Source organism: Columba livia, chromosome 7 (assembly GCF_036013475.1).
Source record: "Columba livia isolate bColLiv1 breed racing homer chromosome 7, bColLiv1.pat.W.v2, whole genome shotgun sequence".
In the NCBI taxonomy this organism is placed as follows: domain Eukaryota; kingdom Metazoa; phylum Chordata; class Aves; order Columbiformes; family Columbidae; genus Columba; species Columba livia.
Window position 1 is genome coordinate 32,407,322 of NC_088608.1, and position 15,654 is coordinate 32,422,975.

General features: G+C 35.7%; 1 protein-coding gene across 3 annotated transcripts in view; it reads left to right on the forward strand.

Annotated features, from left to right (window-relative positions):
* The first annotated feature begins 5,788 nt into the window (after positions 1–5,788).
* The window catches only part of LOC110358229 (sperm-associated antigen 16 protein-like), a 321,255-nt gene continuing 311,389 nt past the window's right edge, over positions 5,789–15,654 (forward strand). For 2 of the 3 annotated variants that reach the window (XM_065069085.1, XM_021286622.2), the window contains exon 1: positions 5,789–6,237. The gene's annotated coding sequence lies outside the window, so the exon portion shown is untranslated. The remainder of the gene's footprint in view (positions 6,238–15,654) is intronic. The other variant, XM_065069086.1, reaches the window with a different exon arrangement.

Genomic DNA, 15,654 nt, shown 5'->3' on the forward strand with positions numbered 1-15,654 from the left:
GGTCCCTGGTGCCATCACAGGCACAGCTGGATGAGATGTGCACAGCAGCCCAGGCTTGAGCAGCGCTCAGAGACATGGATGCCTGTGTGAAAACTCAGAAGCTGAGTCAGGGAGTGAGGAGTGCCAGGAGTGCCAGGCTGCAGTGGACAGCGCAGATTTAATTTAGATCTAATACACAGTAAAGACATAGCAGACATGTATATCTGTATATATGTTTGTACAGCTCTGAGTATCCTGCTAGCTGAGACCTCACACACACACACACACTTATCTCCTCGACAGTCCTACAATGTGGTATTGTCCTTGTGTGAAATAATTCCTGCAAGATTACCTAAGTGGAAGATCCAGAAATTAAATTCATGTCTTCCGAGTCACAGTTCGGTGCTTTAACCTTCGATTTCAGAGTATCACTGTTTCCTACAGAAATTAAGTTCTGATTTTCTTTCTGCATTAAGGCCCACATTCTAACGGAGAGATTACTTCATGGACTTCAGTCTGCTCATTATCGTACAGTCTCTGTAACAGCTTTAATGGAGTTTATGTGGAAGAAGTACTTGTAGGAAAATGTCAAATGTAGTTTAGCTCCCTGTAATGCAGTTTAATAAGGAGAAGTGAGCTCTCCGTGAATAATTGGCGAGAACCATGTGGATCGCACTTTGATAAGCTCTGTGAGGGCTTCCTGCAGTGGCGGGATGAATGTGCAGCTCCTGGCTATGACCCTTTCAACCTCATTTGTAGGTTTTTCCTACCTAACACAGTAATAAAAAAGAAGTAAATGGTTCCCTTAGCTCCACGTTTACCTCTTCCCCCCCTCTCTCTTTTTCCCCAGTAAAAGTTCCTTCCTGTTAGTCTCTGTAAGCTTTTGGCTATCATAGGCTTAAGAAGTCTCTTTATTTCTCATTAGCTTTGTCTGCAACGTTAGCCACAAGTGCTTACTCCCGCGGGAAAGCATTGGCCGTCACTTTAATGGGCAGCTTCAAACCGTGGCAGGAATAATTTGAACGCATATTGTGTTCTTTTATGGTGCACACATGAAATGAGCTGGGTACCTCAGTGATTTTGTTAGTGAACAAGCATCTTTATCAGAAAACAGAAAATTTTCAGAGAACGGTCAAAAGAGGGAAAGCATATAGTGTTTCTTTTCTTTTACTAGTTGCCTTCGTACTTTTTGAAGCAGACTTTGCAGAAAAACCTGGAAGTACTTGTTTGTAAAAACGTGATTGTAAAAAGATACTGTCTTAACATTATTAAGGCTCTTGTATATTCTCCATAGACTGAAAAGTATGATGCCTGGTAACTGTCAGCTCTAAATTTGATTTATTTTCTTTTTATTTCCAATAGTCTGTGGACAAGGAAGGGTTTTAATAGACTGGGATAGTAAAGTTCCAATAAGTGTTTAACAGAACACAGTCTGTGGTGATCCAAGTATTCTCAATATCAAATGCACTAATAACTAGATATTAAATTGAAGTGTACCTATTTTGAACAAATGTAATTTAAATAAAAGAAATTGTTTTGACGCTTGTCATATGGGATGAAGTGCTAACTTTAAATAAAGTTATTTTGAAAATGAATTTATTCATGAGTGCATTTATAAAGTATAAACAAGATGTTGAGATTTTATTACAATGAAATATTTTGGTGAGCTTAAAGATATAAATTTGCATGAGGGAATTCACATTCTGGAAATGTGCTGGTGTTTCTGGGTTTTTTGTTTGTGTTTTGGTGTTTCTGTGTGTGTGTGTGTGTTTTCAATCTATTTTAGAATAGAAAAATGTCAAACTCTAGGATTTCCAAAAGGTGAATAATATCTATCTTGACACATCATCAATACAATTCTATGAGTTGTTTGCAAAAAGATCCTCAATTAATGTGTTGTACTATATTTACTATATTTTTAGCACTGATTCAGAACTACTCTTTGTCAAGAAACATGGTAGGAAGTGTTTATTTGATTTGATTGTGTGTCAGTTTTTAAGTTTTCTTGTGTTTGCAATTAATTTCTCCATGTAAAGAAATACATATTGTGGAAAAAAAAAAACAAACGTAAAGCTTTTAGACAACCAGATTAGAACTTTATAAATATTAGAGTCATCAACAGACATACAATTAGCCTATAGGTAAACAGTTTGTTTTCTGGGAGAAAAAAAAAGAAGTATTGTTGAGTCATGTTTCTGAGAACCAGAGTGTTCTTTGTGTAGTATATTGGGATAGAGAAAAGCAAAGTGGAACATAATAGAAATATAATGCCAAATTAAAATTTATATATTATAAACAGATAGAAGTGACTACAAGTGAACACAAGAGTAATGCATAATGTACAAAAATCAGTTGCTACTCTGAAATGGTGTGAGAGGTTGCACATGCTGTGTTTTATGAGGAATTCTATTTGCCAAAACATTTAGTGCATTGCAATTAGTACCATAAAGCACTTTTTACTTGGTTTCATACTATTTTGTAGAAATTGTAAATTGATCTGTTGATGCTACTGATCTTTATTCTTAGTCTGACCTATGAAAAGGTGTGTGTGTGTGTGTATTAGAAACTTACTGTACTAATGATTCATTTTTTATTGGCTGAGATAACAGAAACTGAAATCACCTCCCGTTAATTTGTGTGCCAGTTTCATAACTTGAATATAAAATCACAGAAGATTGTGGATATTTATGGTTGCAATGATTGGGAGTTACAACACTAACACATAGATACATAAAGACAGCAGTTTCTATTTGCATAACTCTATCTTCTAATCCCCTCAGCTTAGAAAATCTCATAGTGGTGTTTTATCTGGTGGGATGTTAATATCCAAAGTTTTTGAAAAAATCTTCAGCTGTTTTTTCACCATCTAAATATTTTTAAAGGAGGTTTTAAATGATTAAAATGAATGTAGTACTTGAACTGTAGTGGCTGCTATGTCTCTGAAGAAAAACATGACAAATATAAGAAATTTAAAGAAGAAAATAAATGTGTTTACTTTTCTGTTTGAGTGAGTAAATATCCATAGACCAAAAAAAAAAAAAAATAAATATTGGATTGTGGGCAAACTTGCTGCATTGTTGAATGAAAGCTTGTCAGTACGAAAGAGCAATAAGGAGAAATACCTGTGAAAATGGAACTGGTGGAGACACTCCAAGAATGAAAGGAAGTGTTCCCTCAGGACATTTACGTAATTTGTGCTTCGGTATGGTTAAGATGAAGCTTAACTTTTAAAATATGTTCTAGAGTCTTTCCAGATACTCCCTTTTGTATGTCATGAAATAACCTTTAAACTGTCACAAAATGGTTGGGTTTATTCCACAAAGACATACAATTCTAGAGTTTTGTTCAGGACAGTGGAAAGAAAGTGTAAAAAATCATTTTAGCTGATTTTGTATGTTCTGCATGAATACCAGACAGGACATGGAACAGGGTTCTGTGCTTAAAGTAATGGTGGGGGGAGGATCTTGCCTTTTCTTGACATTTAGCAGGTGTGCTGGCCCAAGAGAGAAGGTGAAAAAGCACCTCTAAGGTTACAGCTTCAATATCTTGGGCTCTGCATTCTTGAACAATTGCCCCTTGAATATACACTGTATTACAGAGTTCTAATTTAAAGACATAATTCTAATCAAGTTAAATTTAACAAACTCTATTTTGGGAATGTCTGGTATGATTGCTAAATTCTGACATTTGTTTTCCTTATAAATCAGATTATGGGAATTACTGTACACTTCCTCTGCTGTCCCGTCTGCAGATGTACCTGTGTGTCTTTACATTTAATCTTTTTCATTTACAAAAGTGTACATATTGACTCTTCTCACAAAATAGTATCTTTTTCCATTCCTGATTATTTTCTTTCTATTCCATTTCAATTTCAGTGTTTTCTTCATGGTAAATTCTGAAAATATCAGTATCGACAGACTTCTAGCTATTCAACTGTTGATAAGATTAGTAGAAAACCAAGAGCCGTACACAGTTTGAAAGGTGAAGTTTTAAAAATGTTGCAAAACATGTTCAAGTCCTATGGGAGGAGAGTAAATTCCCCTGGGTTTATGACTTGAAATCCAGGAAGTGACTTTTAAAAGTTTGTTTCACCTCTTGGCCTATTCTCAACACAACTCCTTCCTTGTTCCTGTACTTTTGATTTCCATTCTTAATCTTTCTGAACTATCTCCCTGGAGAAATTCCAGCATGGTATTAAAAAAATGTCCTCATACAATTGGTCAGAAAATCAAGTGATAGAGAATCCTTTAAATTTGGAGTGCTTTACCAACATTTACCTTTTACAAACAAAACAAAAACACACACAGAACATCGACAAAAACCCAACAACAAAGAAACCCCAAACCAACTAAACAAAAAAACTAAACCAAACCCCAAATCCAACCAGCCTCTAAGTCATTTCACTTCTGTACCTGATTCCAATTTTTATAGCGGTATTTTAGGCCAAGAATTTACAAATTTCTTGCTATAATTAACAGAGCTTGGAACAACATAGCACTGCCAGGAATTCAGGGCTATGAACTGTCTGTAGTGGATGCTCTTGTTTTGTTTTTCCTGGCTGTGTGTCCTTATATTGAAACAGGTGAAAGATGCGTGACAGTGATGAGTTATGGCTATCGGTTTATTTACTGAATAGACTTTAATTGCTGCTGTTATAATTAATTAGGGCTGACATAAAACTAGAAAATGTCTTGAGCATCATAATGGATCATGTTAGTTTGTGTTTCTTGCCTGTGGTCTTTTAGGTGCAGATCAGCTGAGGAGTAAAGTATCCCTCACTAGGGATTTGGGAACTGTGACATGGAGCAGATGGATGGCAGTCACAATCTTACTTGAGTATTTTCACTCATGTGGAAATTTTGAAGGAGAGTGCTCAGCCTCAGAGACAGATTTGCTGCATCCTTTCAGTGCTCAAATTATAATTCAGATCCAGCTTTCAGCAGCTACTACACAGGTGTATAAACAAGCATACATATTTCAGAAGAGACCAATTCCCAGGTAGAGGCTTGGACAAAATGACTAGATTTCCTTGGGCATGCTTGGCATATTCTGAAAATCTCATCCCCGTTGTAGATATTGCTAAAATTTGAAAATCTATGGAGTTTTTAGTTCATTCTTAAACTACATTATTAAACCCATGTCAAGATTTGTCAGTTATCGATGTAGAGCAGAGTGTCTACTGAGGTAAAGCAAGTAACAAACTGCTTCTGTCAAATCAGACAAAACAAGATCTTGATTTTCATTTTACGTGAATTGATACTAAATGCCAGAACAGTACCTGCTAGATTATCTTGTATCTTTCTTTTCTGTTTCAAAACCAATTAGACTTATAACTATGACTTATAATCAAAACAAAGTTGATAGAGATTTCAGTTTACAGTCCCTGGGACATACGCATTTGCATTTGAAAATAAAAATGTAAACTGGGTGAAGGTCTAAGGCTATAACCATCCTTGTGTTCCTTGTGCATGTTCATAGTAATGAAATTTAATGGACTGCAATACTGGAAACCAAAGTTTCTGTGTGTATCAGGGCTGTTTCCAGACTGATCTTCTGTACTGTCATGGGTTTTTTTTTTTTGGTGGTGGTGTGTGTTGTGTGTGTGGTTGGTTGTGTTTTTTTTGGTTGGTTTGTTTGTTTTTCCCCTCAGAAATAAAACCATCTGTATATGAAGTGGAATGTTGATGTTTTAGGCAGAGGCTGTCCAAAACAAAACAAGTTTGCTTTATTAAAATGTATAGCTTACAGTTGTCCCTAGATCTGCAGACAGGTCTTTTTGGTCTGCTTTGGTTTTATATTTTGATTTAAAAGTTAGTTCAGAAACAGTTGCTATTTAATTATTTTTTCCATTAGTTTCTTGTATTGAAAAGAGCAAATTTGTGCTTTGGAGTGAGGAAAATATGCACCTAAAATGATTTTCTGAAACAGAAAATAAGCCTTGGTTTAGTAATGTGGGGGTTTATTGGCTTTTTCTTTTCTTCTATCTTGCTCCCCATTGGCCAAGAATCCTGCCTAAACAGCCCGGTGGGTTTGGAGGGGCCTGGGGCAGGTGTATCTGTTTAACTATTTACTTTTCCAAGCTTTCCCACCCCTTTTCATTCAAGATCAATTAATTCATTAGCCCCGGGGCAAAAGCAGTAGGTGAGGAAGTGGTGCTGGGTGATGTTCTGGTGTCTTCAGGTGTACTAGGAAAAAATAATGGAAAGCTCTCCACAAACCAAACATATTAGTTTACTAAATTTTGGCACAGTTAATGAGGTAAGAACATTTCAGTTTTTACTTGATAAATTGGTTTCTTCAGCAGATAAATGCTGATTATTTTCTAACACCAACTTCTAGTTAGTAATTGATATTTTGATCCCTGTTGAACTTTTCTCCATTGTTTTTGGTGTTTGGGTAATGTGGGTTAGGGTCTACATGTTGCTTCTGTTGTTTTGGAATTAATTGTGTCACTGCTAGATCTTAATATCATTAAAATGCTGTTAAATGATGGATCGTTGCTAGTATGTCCTTGTGTATTTTGTGGTTTGCTGTACTATTTACTTACCTCAGCAGTCCACTATTTTATCTGATATTTAGTGAAGTGCTCTGGTGCCAAGTGCTTGATGACCAAACCTCAAGGCTGTGGAGGTAACAAGAGTGGTTTCTGAAGACTCTAGGGGTCTGAGGCGAGTGGCTGCTGCTCCTCTGGTGCAGCTGTGGGGTGTCCCTAGGGTGGGCACAGCAGATCAGCTCCTTCAAAGTAACTTTCTGGTCTCATTGCAGAGTAAACTTGAAATCAATAATGTCCCCATACTTCTGGTTTTGTGTTGGGTTTTTTTTTTGGTTTTTTTTTGTTTTTTTTTTTTCCCCATATGTTTCAAAGTTATGGTTTGAAAGTAATGGGAAACCAAATCTCATAATTCTGCTGCCTAAACAACTGTAAATCAACTTTTAAGACATCTTTATGGCGGTCAGTAAAATTTTACAGGAATCGATAGCTGCCAAATACTATAGTGCTTTCTCAAGCACTGTTCTTCTAATGTACTCCTCCTTATAAAAATGTCTGTCTTAGTAAAATATGTGTATATTTACATAGCTGCTTTCAAAAACAGAGGTACCATCATCCAGGAAATGAGTAGCTCTTGTTGTTTCACCCCATCAGAAATATTTCTGGTGCAGTTCCATGTAGTTCTTCAAACTACTTTACACAGCATCGTTTATCTTTACTCCCAAATACAATATTAACTGCAATATTACTGGGTGGCTTCAGGGGGAGTTAGAGAGGCAAGGAAACTTTCTGTGCTTTGAACAGTTCTAACAGATCAGTTAGCTCTCAGAAGGCAGAGTTTTGCAAGGAAAGGACAAACAAGACAACAGCAAATGAAGAAAGATTGATGGCCACTGAGATCAGTGAGAGTTTTTTTTGTCTAAAAATAACTTCCCTGAGTTTCTGAATGAACAGAAAAAAATAGAAAAAAAGTGCTGTTTTAACACTGTATCCTGATGTACTTGCAAGCAGTTAAATGTGCATGGAACCCAGCATGCCTCAGAAAATGAAGTAGTAATGCTTGATGTAGTAGTTTTTGGGGAGTGATTTGTATTCAATAGCTATGTAATGACATATGAATTCACACCACTTATATGATAATGGGTACCTTTGATACTGGAATGTCCTTCAACTCAATTTTGTGTTCCACGATAGTATAAAGCAAAATACTGCAGCGTACGTTTTGAGTATTTCAAGTGTTCTATATCTTATAGTGCAATGTCATATCCTGATGTAATGGTACACTTCAACGTATGTGATGTTTTGTGCACTGTAAACTTAGTGTATGACAGAAATCTTGAATGTGCTTTTCATGTGAAGATCTGTGAGAAAGACTGCACTATGGCAGTTATTTATAATTCCATTATACAAACGTGTATTTGCAAAAAGGACCCAAAGACCTTGTACCAAAATGCAGTCAAAGAGGTGCGATGTTGTCTTAAGAGAGTAAAGTCAAGACAGGGTTTAAGTAGAAAACTTGAAAGCAAGAGATGATGGGTATAGACAAGGTTTTAAAGCCTTCTGTTTTGTGTGTTATTTTCCTTAAAAAGACACATTTTATCTTTAACAGATTATAAAGAAAAACCGCTTAATTTAATGCCTGAATTTTGTAATGAGGGTAGAGTTGTGTGACCTTGCAGTTGGGAACTTTGGACATAAGTGAAACTGGCTTGTGCACAGTCATGCTGGGAGGTGTGAGGGGAAGGAGAAGACAAAAGAATATACAGCAGTTGGTATAGTTTCAGTAGAATAAGGTTGGGACTATAGCAGCTTAACTTGGATAGTTATTGAAATTTTCTGAGTGCATTTTAATGAGTTCTCAAGAGCCATCTGAATTAAACAGTAGGTGCTGAGGATGTTAAAATAATTTCTAAGGCACAGGTATGCTCTTCAACCCACTTTTATGTTTAAATGATATCACATTTGGCCTTGTTTGCTTTCTCATCTCTTTAGGATTGGTTCCTGTCATATTCCAGTATCACTTCTGAAGCTTTTCATCCTGTTTAGACATCATATCAATCATGGTATAAGGTTGAATATGTTTCCGTAGTGATTTTATGAATACTTTTTGTGATTGGATTGATGAGGGAAAGTTGAATTTTTATCTTTTTTGCCCTGGAAATTATAACTGCCTACTGTATGCATTTATTTTTGGTGATGAATAAAGATGCAGTCAGATGAAGATTAAAAATCTCCAGTGAAATAACTGAGACCTTTCCAAGTATATTTGTGAAATTCAGTATAATTGTGGCTATTGATTAGTAAAGGTTGTGCTGAGAGAAGGATCAGCAACAGAAAAGAACATTGAGGTTTTTCTCTGTCATTTTCCAGGTAACTGTAACTATTTAATAACACATACACTATGACTCCCTTAGTATCACAAATCTTAAGAAGAAATCTTTGTTAGAGTGCAAGTAGTGGGTCTGGTAGCTACCAAAATTCAAGTTCAGGAGAAATTACTTTTTTCTGCATTTTTGCCATTCTTTGTCAATCCCTTTCTCTGGAACAGGTTGAGTAAAATCCTTTACAAAAATCAAGGGGGAGTGGGAGCACAAAATCCATATGGAAAGGACATACCAATGAAGCACGTTATCATAAAGTAGCAGTTATAACTTATGTTAGAACCATAGCTCTGAAAGGCTTATTATGTGTAATTGTGATAATAAATCATAGTAAATTTTCCTTGCATTTAAAACAAATTTTAAATATCATACTGTGTAAGCTTTTTTTGAAACACCTTTGGGAATTATTTAATGCTAAACTGAGGATTTTGGTATTTTTAATGAGCTGTGAGTATGTGCAGAGTGGTTTGGCAGTATTTCAGTTTTTGTAGATTACTTGGATCTGTTAATTAATACAGCCCTTTGAGACCTTTTTGTGAAGATTAATGGGTTCCCTGAAGAATAACATTCCAAATGCTAGAGATCTGCAAGACTTTTGAGACTAACGCTGTTTTAAATTATGCCAAAGTTTACTAGATTAAACATTATCTGTTGATGGAAGAAGGACAGAAATTCACAAGAGGTACGGTAAAGATAAACCATCCAGTTATACTAATTTTTATTTTCCCTATCTACACAAAATATATAAATGAAGGAATTTTTAGATAACATTAAGATTTAGAAGTAACTAAGTGGGAGGGAAACAAAATAAAGCCTAAAATCTGCAAAATAAAGCCGAAGAGAAATAACTCACCTGAGACGAGAAGCCCTCCGTACGTTACTTGGAGGGTTGTCCTACCACTTAGTTATTCATAGCTTAGATATGAGGATTGAATCTGCAGTACTTGGAGCAGGCTGAGCAATACGGGAGGAAGTTTGAGCAGAAAATGGGCCTGTCCTAACTTGGGAAAACTGCTTTTCTCACTTTCAGGAAATTTAGTGATCTAGACTCCTTTGACCTTCACATGGAATCAGCATCTTTGCAGGAAGATCACCACTTTGAACCCTGGCACAAATTAGTATTCTTTACCAGTCGTGAACTAAGCAGTGTTCCAATCCTTAATTTACTATTAAATAGACTGTGAATTGTTGATGTGATCTTTAAATTCATGCACATTACTGTAATCATGACTTGATCTGTGCTCTCATCACTTCCAATCAGTCATTGCTGTTGTCTTTGGAAAAACTGTGTAGTATAGTGTAATGTCATTTTTTGTGATGTACAGAGAATACCTTAACAATGCTTAGAGGCATATCTTTCAACATCTTTCAGAGTTTATATTCTTTACTTTTGCTCTTTATTGTTAAAGTCTTATATATCAGATCTTCTGGTCTTCTACTTTGTGTATAACTTTGAAGTTTTTAGCTGAATTGTGCTGTGTGGTAGTCTGCAAAAGTGGTTTGGTTTTCATTTTTGGTGACTCCAGTTTTCCTATGGAATACATGTCAAGCACTTTCATTTATTCTAGTCTAATTTGGAATGAAGCTTGATGGAAACACTATTGTCTCTTCTTTTAGCCTTTTTACCTTTTAATGACTTTTCTGTTGCATAAAACCTCTTTGTCTTTATGGCCCTTTTTTCTGTTTGGTTGTTTTGGGTTCTTTGATTTGGTTCTGCCCTGTTTGGGGAAGCTACAGTTGAACAGATAAATTAAGAAACTTGAACAGTTTCATTTACGGGTCTTTCCTTTATGCCTCTTTTCTTTCCTCTCTCTTGCTGAGGTCAGGCTGGTTCTGAGACAGTATCGGGCTGTTCTGCAGAGAAGAGGGAGCAGCACTAATATGTATGTCTGAAACAAGTTTAAGCACCTTATTAAGAACAAAGTCAGACTTGTAGGCTTTTTGAGCACCTCAGCATTAATTTTGCACCAGGAGCTGATCTTTGCTGTCCTTTCTACCTTTGAATTTTTTATTTTTATATTCTTTGGAGCACACATTGATGGATGCTTATCAGTTTGAAAGCCATCTTTTCTAGATAAAAGATAGCCTTTTGCTAAGTGATGCCATATCTGCTGAAATCAAGTCACAGGAGGCTTTTTTCTCAGGTGTTATCAGTAAGTTTCATACTCTTTTAATTTAGAGCTGTGGTTTAACTTTTATCACCAAATTTAGAATTTAATTTTTGTGTTAGCTTTGATTTTGTGACCCACCTGTACTGTTGGCAGAACCTTTCATTTGAGTGAAGGATTTAAAAATAATGAACCTAGTTTTAAGCTTGATTTAAGATGTTAATTTGCCGTGAAATTCACATGTTTCCAAACCTTTTGCAAGTCCTAAATACCTGCTGCTTCCCGAGTGATTTACTCTTTTGCTGAGCAGAGTGACTGACAGTTCTTACCCCAGTGAAAGGTGCGATCAGGGAATATAATACTTTTTTTCTGTGTCAAGAGGCACCAGCTGTAACGCAGTTCTCATTCCATGCTGTTATAAGCCCCACAGAGTGTTTTATACTTCTCATTGCATTTGAAAGTAATAGAATAGTGTTAGTGGAAGGTAATTGGATGATAAACGAAAGCTCTTTCATTATAAAAATAGGATGTTCAAGGCATTTAGGAGCTTCTGTGAATTAAATGGCACAAAAGGTACATGAGTTGAGAAATCTCAGCTTCTTATCCTGAGAAAATGGAAAAGCTTACAAAATTCAGGTGACAAAGTATCTGTTAACAGGATAGTTTAGGTTATATAGACTTTAGGTTTTGCTTTCTGAAGATTTGTACAAATTTTATGTAAGGAGTATGTTGCCTGTATAACAGGGATGTTTGTTTGAAGGGGAAAAATGTTTGATAAAGGTGTTATAATGCTTATTAATTTTTAAGTTCTGCTTGATTTAATTTTGTTGAAATGAAAGTCCTCCAAACTCGTATCTGGAGACTTGCGGATGAAAGAGACCTGTTGCTTTTGAAATGGTGACAGTGGCTTTAAGCAGAATAGTTATTCTTTCAGTAGTGTGAGTAGGGAATATGCAGCCCCAAATCAGCTGTTCTACTCATCTATAGTTTCTTTGAACACCAGAGGTTATATGTAGTAAGCCAATTCTAGTGTTGGTGAATCTTATTATATGACAAGTTTAATGGGATTGGCTTTTTTTTTTGTTCTTGGTTGAAGTCTTATTTTGTGTGACTGAGTACATGAGAATACTTTCTTCTAATTAAAATAAAACAAACCAACCCCCCCTACACAAACAAAAACCAAACACACACAAAAATACCACCACATAACTAATAAAAGAAAGCTGCTGTGAAGAGCAATTCAAAACTAGGGGAATGGGATTTTTCCCTGTTTGCTAAAAAAAAAAAAAATCTGTTATTTTAATTGTGACTTAATGATTATAGAACCAGATATCATTTCTGCCAGCAATTCACTTGAGCTAAGGACTCTTCACTGTGGTTGAAGTTCAAACCTATGTTTTCCAGTTTAGAAGTCTCTCGTGTTTTGATGACATATATTTGACTTCTGCTTTTTTTATTCTCTTGATTCCTTTAAGAGTTTTGTGTATTTCTTCTTTTCCCTCCACATGAGTGCATATTTTTTGCTTTCTTTCTAAATCATGTTATATTTTGATCTATGTGTGGTTTTGGGGTGAGTTGTTTGGCTGTCTTTTTTTTTTTTTTTTTTAATCCTTTTATAAGTTGGAGGCTTTTGAGTTTTGTGAGGTTGTTGGTGTATTGGTATGTTTCATAAAGGCCATTGAACAGAAAGTACTGCAGTCTTCCTTAGCACTACAGAAGTCAGTTTAATTACAGTTTGAAGGAGATTACTAGGACATTGGTATGTTGTTGACCGTACGACTTCTCGGAAAGCAATCCAGTCCCCAGGCTATATCACTGCAGTGTTAGTTCAGGCTGCATTTGGCTTGAATAAAATGTCATATGGTATGATGAATTGTCATATGCTAATAAGTGGACACATGAAAACTTATTTCACTTTTAACTTCTTTTTTTTTTTTTCCTCAATTGAAAGTCCCTGCCACTATAGAACTTGGATGGAGGTCCTTTATAAGTTGGCAGTATGACCTTTTCCATCATTAATTATTCTTTATATTAATATTATTTATCTTTTTAAGAACTTAGTAGTACAAAATAAAACAATTCAGTTTAGATTTTTACAGAAAAGTCACTTATTTTTCCATCTCTATTATAAACCTCCATGCATCCAAGTTTTTGAACATGTTTATAGTAAGAGTTTTAGTTGTTGCTGGATTAAACAGCAAGAACATGACTGTCCGCGTCTCATAGTTAAGTAAATTAAATGGAATTTGGACTACTTCATTAATGGAAAAATAATCTAATTCTTGTTGAAAACTGAAGATAGACTTTCAGTAATGCCATGCTTTCACTTAACAACTTACTGCCTTTCCGCTTACCCAAAGGCAAAAACTCCATGACAAATGATGGAACTGCAGTCTCTTCTTGCTTTATGTTGTGCTATTATCAGTATTTTATTCTTACACACTGATATTTCTTGCATGGTGCAATAACCTCAGCAGGAAATGCACAAAATAAATAATTGCAACTTCTCCATTAGCGTGGTATAGTTCAGTGCACTGCAAGCACAATAAAATGAGAATTAATAGAGTTACAGGCAAAAGCCCCAGAGCAATAATGATTCAGGGATATTAAATTAACAAGTAATTACATTAAAATAAAGTCAGTCCTGACTTAATTCACAATGCTTTCCTTAGTGATGAAGTGTGAGCTCCTCTGTTTCTCTTATTCTTGGGGAATGGGGTTTAATTAGGAGATCTTCCACTACTCTGCAGTGTGACCTTACTTTCAGTGGGTTACCATCTGTGATTAACACTGGCAGCAAAGTGAAACCTTAATATTGCAACTGTACCCAGGGCAAAATCTTATTTTGAGTCTATGAATGGACTGTTGGATGGATTGTCTCTGCCATCCTGTCTGGTTTAAGGCCAATGTTCAATGGAGGGCAGTGTCCTGCGTTCTTTCTGCTAACAGAGCAGCATACCCACATGACAAAATTTATTTAGTCAGATATTAAATTACTGGGATTCATGAGCTGTCATTAGAAGGTGGTGGGTTTTTTTGTTTTGTTTTGTTTTTTTGTTTTTTTACAATTGAATTAGGGCTTCATTTTTCTTCTTAGTAAGAGTTTGTGAGAGTAAGCAAGCAGAGGAGGAAAGAAATGGGGAGGGAAGGTGAAATAAACTTGTGTAGCAGCATGATTCTGGTGGTGGTATTCATACTTTTATTTCCTGAGGGAAAGCAGATTTTTGCAATTATTTGATATGTGTGAGAGTACATATGTCTGTCTGTTAATGCACTCTAGAAATCAGTGGCCACATAAAAATGAGATTAGAGAGAAAAGAGAGATCATGTAAAGTGCACATATAGGGAGAGATTGTTCTGTGATCCCACATTTACTGATGCTAGAGAGTCTGTGTGATCAAGAGATTTTATTAATGTCTGAAAAGTTGGAGGGAACTGGAGTCAGTGATGAGTTTGATATTTGTAGGGAATGGGGCTTTGTAAACTCCTTTGTTCCTAAAAATGCTTTTGTTTTCATATGTACTGCGTTCTTATTGAAGTCTGTAAATAATTGCATGTCTATTTTTCAAATACTGGAATTTTTACAAGCCTTCTTTTTGATGTAGAACTTTAAAGTAAAAGAAGGGAAACAGTTTACTAAAATTCAGCAAGTAAAGGTGACCTACCTTGAAGAACCTTAACAGTTCCTGGCCTGTACCTGTATATGCATCTATTGATGTGTTTTGATGAAAAGCTTGTCATGTTGGCTTTTTAGATTTTCAGCAGAACAAGCCAGGTTGCCTGTCTCAGGGTTATTTTTTTAAAAATCAGGTATTTCTGTTTCCTGTGCTACAAGAAAATGTTGCTGTATTAGTCAAGTCCAATAATACCTCATGAAAGTTTAGTTTTCAGACTTCGAAAATAATCCTGTATGGTTCCCTTTAGGGTCTCATGTCTAGGATCAAGAACTGTTCAAAGTCACAGACTAAAAATCTACAAGTATGTGTGATTGGTGGAAAGTGTGGAACAGGTGTTTCTCTGTAGTCTTTATTTTAGGGGTAGGCAGTGGGAGAAGATGGAGTTTATTGCTACCTAACTTAAGTAGTTCCTTACTCCATGTGACTCCTCCCAATACAGAATGAATACAAAGTAACTCATACACAAAAGATAAATTAAACATTTTTTTTTTTTCCCCCATAAGCAATCATTATTTTTTACATTTGTTTGCCTCAGGTTAGATGAAACAATTAGTATATGTCACCATTTCTTTGCCGTTTCCTGTTAAATGATCAACGTGGATGCTTTGTACTTGACCTCTTAAAGAAGTTCCCTAATTAGAAGCAGAATTTAAGGTTTTACAAAGAAGATTGCACAAGTGTTAATAAAATCTCTCTCTTTGCTGGAAAACACCATTCATTAATGTTTTTACCAGGATAATGGCACCCCCTGGGACACCAAAAGCACCAGCAAAAGCCTGTGCTATGGACAGCATACCCCATTTTCTCCCCTACTGAACACTTTCCATCAGATTAAACCCCCCCATAAGCTAAATGTTAGCTCATAGTTCAGGGACCAGTAATGCAATTTTCCTTGCTCTTTGTCTCAAGCTCTGTTACTTTATGCCATCATCCAGTGCAAGATGTGCTCAGTTTCCTCGTGTGCAAGATTAAGTTCATTATTACATAAAGCTGAAAGACTTAAGGGATCAGCTGAAAGG